Source organism: Panthera leo, chromosome D4 (assembly GCF_018350215.1).
Source record: "Panthera leo isolate Ple1 chromosome D4, P.leo_Ple1_pat1.1, whole genome shotgun sequence".
Lineage (NCBI taxonomy): Eukaryota > Metazoa > Chordata > Mammalia > Carnivora > Felidae > Panthera > Panthera leo.
The window spans coordinates 7,149,318-7,156,096 of NC_056691.1; positions in this window are offsets into that span (position 1 = coordinate 7,149,318).

A 6,779-nucleotide genomic window follows, 5' to 3' on the forward strand; every position below is an offset into this window, starting at 1 on the left:
CCTGGCTGGGGGAAATGCCACATACACATTACTGGTATCTTTCAGGACCCGGAGTTGGAGACATCGACTTGTATTGGGTCCGACTTCCTCTGTGCTGGGCATATCACGAGAATGACTCTTTACATACCTATTATCCTACCTACTATTAACATATATTTTCTGTCTTTGAACTTTGCAATTATAAAATCACACCTCACACTTTATTGGGTCTGGCTTCTTTCAATCCACATTACATTTGGGAAATTCATCCGTGCTGTTTTGGACAGCAATAGTGTTCTTTGTATGACTGTGCCGCAATTATTTACCCATTATATTGTGGACAGGCATTTGGGTTGTTTCCAGTTTTGACCATTATAAATAATGCTGCTTGGCACATTGTGGTACCTGTCTTTTGGTACAATATGTATGTGTTTGGTCATAGAGTATGCATGTTCAGCTTTCTTAGATATTTCCAGGTGGTTTCCAATGTGTCTGTACCAAACTATACTCTCATCCGCACTGTGTGAGAGATGAGTTGTTCTCTATCTTTACCAATACTTGATGTTTATAGGGAATTCTGTGGTATTCCACCTAGACCTTTCTTTGGGACCAAAGTGCTCATTCGCTTAACTGTTGGTGATGGTGGTGGTGCATCTGTGAATTTCCCTTAGGCAAAGAGTGTTTCCACATCCAAGGTCACGCACCTTCTGCCGGGAGTAGCACGTACAATGATCTGTGGTGTTTGTGATGGTGCTGTGGTGATGGTGATGGGGTAGAGGCAATTTCCAAGGGCCATCCCAACTTGAAAGTTTCTTGCAAGATTAACTAAGGGCGGTACTGCAGGATTCTCCCCTCTGTCCAATCCTACTTCCCTCACAATTTATAGATATTTTCAAGAGCAGTCCTTAGTAAACCTCCTTGCATACAAATTTGAAAGGGCCAGAATATGTTTCCCTGGGAAACTGATCTATGAGAGTATTGTCAGATTTTTAAAAATGTTAATTTTGGCCACTCTGGTGAGCATGTAATTGTGGCTTTGCTGTCCATTTCTCCAGTGGCTAATGAGAATCATCACCTTTTCATATCATTAGTGGGCATTTGGATATCTCCTCTTTCTTGAAGTATCTGTTCAAGTCTTCACTCACTCTTCCTCCAGGTGGTCCATTGTATTCTTTTGTTGATATGAGCCGTTTGCTGGATAGATGTGCATCAAGCCTCTTTTCTGACCATGGCTTGCCTTTTTACTCTCTTAATGATTTCGTCTGCTTTCCTGAATTTTAAAATGTTAACATAATCCAGTTGAACAAAATTGTGAAATTTGGTGAATATGCATTTTGTTTAAGAAATCCTTGTGCACCCCAATAGCATGAAGATATTACATGTTCTATTTTTAAAGCTTTATTGTCTTCTCTCGTTTGATCTAAAATCTTCCTGGAATGCATTACTTTGAATGGTGTGGGGCAGAGGTCAAGATCCATTTTTCTGTATATGGATATCCAGTTAATCCAGCAGCATTTATTGAAAACATCATCCTTTGTCCATGGCATGTCAGTGTCACTTTTGTATCTGTGTATGTGAGGATCTGTTTCTGGACTCTCTCTTTTTTATTTTTTTATTTTTTTTAATGTTTATTTTTGGGAGAGAGCGAGAGCAACAGAGGGTGAGCCAGGGAAGGGCAGAGAGAAAGGGAGACACAGAATCTGAACCAGGCTCCAGGCTCTGAGCTGTCAGCACAGAGCCCGATGTGGGGCTTGAATTCATGAACCGTGAGATCATGACCTGAGCCAAAGTCGGACGCTTAACTGACTGAGCCACCCAGGCACCCCTGGACTCTCTATTTTGTTCCATGTATCTATTTGTCTATCTTGCCACCAATCCCCACTCTGTCCAAATTATTGTAGCTTTATCATCAGCTTGGATATTTGATATACTCTACTTCTCTTTCTTACTATTTCTCTTTAAGAAATGAAAGAGAATGATCCTACCTATTAATGATCCTTTGGATTTTCATATAAAGTTTAGATAGCTTGTGAATATGCACAGAAAAACTTTCCGGGATTTTTTTTGTAGATCAATTTTAGGGAGATTTGGCATCATTAAAATATACCAAGTTTATGGATTTTCAGTCTTTAATTACATGACCTTGGTATGTTCCTTAATTTATTTGGGTCTTCCTTAGTTTTTAAAAGTTAGTGGAGTTTTTTGTGTAGAAGTCTTGTACATCTTTTACTAGGTTTTTCATATTGTAAATGATGTCTTTAATTTTTTTAAATTTTCTAATTGGTTGTTAATGATATCTAGAAAACACAATTGATTTTTGCTGTACTAATCTTCTTTCCAGCAGTCTTGCTAAATTCATTTATTCATTCTACTAAGTGTGTATTATTTTTTATTTTCTAGATACACAAATATGTTATTTGTAAATAATGACAATTTTGGGCCTTTTTAAAATCCCTTCTGTTCCATTTCTTTTCTTGTCTGGTTAAAACATTGAGTAGATGTGGTGACCATAGACATTCATGTCTTCTTCCCAGTCTTAGGAGGAAAGCTTTAAATATTTTACCTTAAATAAGATGTGAACTCCTCCTTATCAGATTATGAGAGCTCCTTCTAGTTAGCTAAGAGTTTTCTTAATAAATGGGTGCTGAGGGGCGCCTGGGTGGCTCAGTCGGTTGGGTGTCCGACTTCGGCTCAGGTCATGATCTTGCTGTCCGTGAGTTTGAGCCCCGCATCGGGCTCTGTGCTGACAGCTCAGAGCCTGGAGTCTGTTTCAGATTCTGTGTCTCCCTCTCTCTTGGACCCTCCTCCATTCATACTCTGTCTCTCTCTGTCTCAAAAATAAATAAATGTTAAAAAAATAAAAATAAGAAATAAATGGGTGCTGAATTATATCAACTGTGCTTTTTTTGCATCTATAGTGATAATTATATGATTTTCCCTCTTTTTCTGTCAATGTGGTGAAGTATGGTAATTATAATTGAATGTTAAACACTTGTAATCCTGGAATAAGCCCAACTTGGTCATGATGTATTATACTTCTTATGTTTTTTTTTCTGGATTAAATTTGTTAACTTTAAAAATGAATTTTGCTTCTAGGTTCATGAGCCATATACTAGCATATTACTTTATTGTCCTACAATGCCCTTGTCAGATTAGGCTATAAAGATTTTGCAGGCTTTAGGACTTAGTTAAAAATTTGCATTGGTTTTCTTTCTCTGGAAGAATTTGTATGATATTTGTTCTTCTTTCTTTTTTTTTTCAACGTTTATTTATTCTTGGGACAGAGAGAGACAGAGCATGAACGGGGGAGGGACAGAGAGAGAGGGAGACACAGAATCGGAAACAGGCTCCAGGCTCCGAGCCATCAGCCCAGAGCCTGACGCGGGGCTGGAACTCACGGACCGTGAGATCGTGACCTGGCTGAAGTCGGACGCTCAACCGACTGCGCCACCCAGGCGCCCCTGTTCTTTTTTCTTTTTAAATGTTTGGAAGAATTCACTAGATAACCTTTTGTTTATTTTCTAGCTGAATTCCACTGAATTCATAAAACGTTCTGAATTATTTTGATATTTGAAAATTTTTAATGCATATTTTATGGCTTACCATATAGGCAATTTTGATAAGTGTTCCCTATGCCTTGAAAATAATAAGTATTCTGCCATTGTTTGGTTCTGTGTTTTGTATATGTTAACTATAGGAAGTTTCTTAATCAGGTTATCTAGATCTTCTATATATTTACAGATTTTTTTCTTGTTTATTCTTTTTTTAATTTTTTTATTTTTCATTTTTTTTCAATATATGAAGTTTATTGTCAAATTGGTTTCCATACAACACCCAGTGCTCATCCCAAAAGGTCTTGTTTATTCTTTAAGTTACTAAGAGATGAAGTTAAAATCTATTGTAACTGTGGATTTGTCTATTTCTTCTTTTAGTGCTGTCAGGTTTTGCTCTATGTATTTCTGAACTGTGTTATTAGATGCATACAATTTTAGAATAGATAATTTTGTGTTGTATTGACACTTTTATTTTTATGAAAAACCATTCTTAATCCATAGTAATGCTTATTATCTAAAAGTCTTCTTTTTTTTCTAATACTAGTATAGTCATGCCACCTTTATTTTAATTCGTGTTTTCATGATATATACTTTACTGTAATACTTTTTTTTTTGAGAGAAGCACATCTCATTTACAAATCATCCCCTGCCATAACTGCTATAAGTGACCAATCCAGACTGCCCATTGCTAGTTGAGCTCCACGTGGAATATTGAGGTATTTCCTGGGTTTTGTGGTATCTGGTAGATCCACGGTCACTGAGCAGATAAGCACTGTGGAGGGACTACTATGAGCCTGTGTACAGTTTGGCTTTAGGCTGATTCCTGGGAAGCTGGGTGAGGTGCTGGTGGAACTTCTTCTCAGTGACATGAGTCTACAACTTACTTTCCACAGCTTCCAGTGAGAGACAGTGGTGTGTCCACCTGTCATCTGATATTGGTGAGTTTCTTATTTGTATTCAGATTTGTTCAATCTGTTAGAAGTCAACTTTATGTAAGACATGATTTTAGAGCAGCTCACAGAAAAACTGGCTGCACAGATTTAGGAATCATTCTGGAGAGTTGACAAGTTTAGCATTGTTAAAAGGAGTTTACAGAGATTGAGAAATTATTAGAGGATGCAGGTTATAAAATCATTATATATACTCAGCCTTACAGACTTACAGAAAGGTGAAGGGGACACTTTTATTTTATGAAATATCACTCTTTATCTTTAGTAATGCTTTCTGTATAAAAGTCTTCTTTTCTAATATATGGGTAGTTATACTACCTTTGTTTTAATTAGTGTCTTCATGATATATAATTTTCCATATGTTTAAAACTTCTGTGTCCTTATTGTTTAAAGTGTCTTTTTGAAAGTAGGAAACAGTTGGCTTTGATTTCATTTTCACTTTGAAAATCTTGGTTCTTACATTGAGTAATTTATTTCTGCTTAATTCAGTTGCTGATATATTTTGAATTCTATCAACTTAATATTTGTCTTACCTGTTTTATGCTCCTTTTTCTTCTTTTATTACTTGCTTTTATTTTACTACTTACTTTGTTACTTTTTGGCTTAAATTTTTTTTTTTATCATTCCAGTCAACTTGTTCTTTATACTTTCTTTATTTCTGGAAATTATTGCTACACTTATTTTTTAATTGCTAGTACCTAATATAAATTGACGCTTCCACATAACGGCAGGAACTTGGAACATATAACCTCTACCTTTGATGTTTATGTTGTTACGCATTTTAACTTGATACAAATACAAGACAGAATTAGTAGTAATAATATTGGTGTTTTATTCATACAGTCAACATTCATTTAGGTTTACTTACATGTTTCCCTTTTCTGGTGCTCTTAATCCCTTCCTAAATTCTGTATGTCTGTTTGGGATCATTTTTCTTTTTCCTGAAGAATTCCCTTTAATAGTTCTTATAAGGTTGGTCTATGGCAATGAATTACCTTTTTTTTTTTTTTTTTTTTTTGGTCTGGAAATGTCTTTGTTTCACTTAGACTTTCAAAGAATTAATTTGTTCTTGTCTCAGCCCCTACCATGGCCCAGTGCAAACACTTCATGCCCACACACCAGCTCTGGCCCACCCGGACCTTGGAAGTGTGTTCCTTGCTTGTCTGATGCCTGTGGACCAGTTACTACTTGGGCCACCCAGAGAACCTTTTCATCATCCCATAGTCTGTAACCATATCTTTTCCAGTTAGGTCTGCATCCCAGCCTTGGGATGAAGGCTCTCTTCTAAGCTTGTTTTTCCTTGGGTACTTTTCCTCAGGGTTAGTGCGTTCTGTAGCATTGTCTTTATGTCTCTGTAGTTACTCCTTTGTTGAAATCAGTAGCTCTTTCTATCAAACTTTCTCCCTTTTAGTTACTATGTGATTTCTCTCTACTGATTGGGTCTTGAGCACTCTGGACTCTGAATGGGACTTAAATGATACACCAACCTGCATCCCCAAGATCATTGATCATGATCCATTGTCAATATAGGGTATATATTATCCAATATATTAGATATAAATTATTGGATTAAATTTGCTAATGTTTTGTTAAACTTTACAGAATTCTATAGAATTCTAATTCTATAGAATTATAGAATTCTATAATTCTATTTGGTTTTAATGTATTTGTCAGGTTTTGGAATCAGAAAACTGGCCTTCTAAAATGATTTGGTGTTTCTTCTTTGTCTATTTTCTGAAAAAGTATGTGTAGGTTTGGTGTTATTTCTTCCTTAGATGTTGAATGGAATTCACCAGTGAAGTGCTCTGGGCCTGGAGTTTCTTTTGGAAGTTGTTAACAGTGAGTCAAGTTTCTTTAGTTGATACTAGGCTGTTCAAGTTTTCTATTTTTTGTTGTGTCAGTTTTTGATAATCTGTATCTTTCTATGAATGTTTCCATCTCATCTAAGTAGTCAAAATTTATTGGCATAAAGTTGTTAGCAATATACCCTTCTATCCTTAGTGTATTTCAGGTCTAAAATGATGTCTTCTCTTTCAGTCCTGATATTGGTGACCTGTATCTTCTCTTCATATTTTTCTTCATCACTTTGGGTAGGAACTTGTGAATTTTAGCATCATATCCCCCCCCTCCCGCCCCGCCATAGAACAAGCTTTTGGGTTCATTGATTTTCTGCATTGTTTTTCTGTTGGGTAGGCCTCATTTTTCAGATTCCCTCACCTCTGTCATCTTGAACTCAAATCCTAGCTGTTAAGGCAATTTTCTAATGATGTCAAATAGATTTAATGCCTTCAAATAG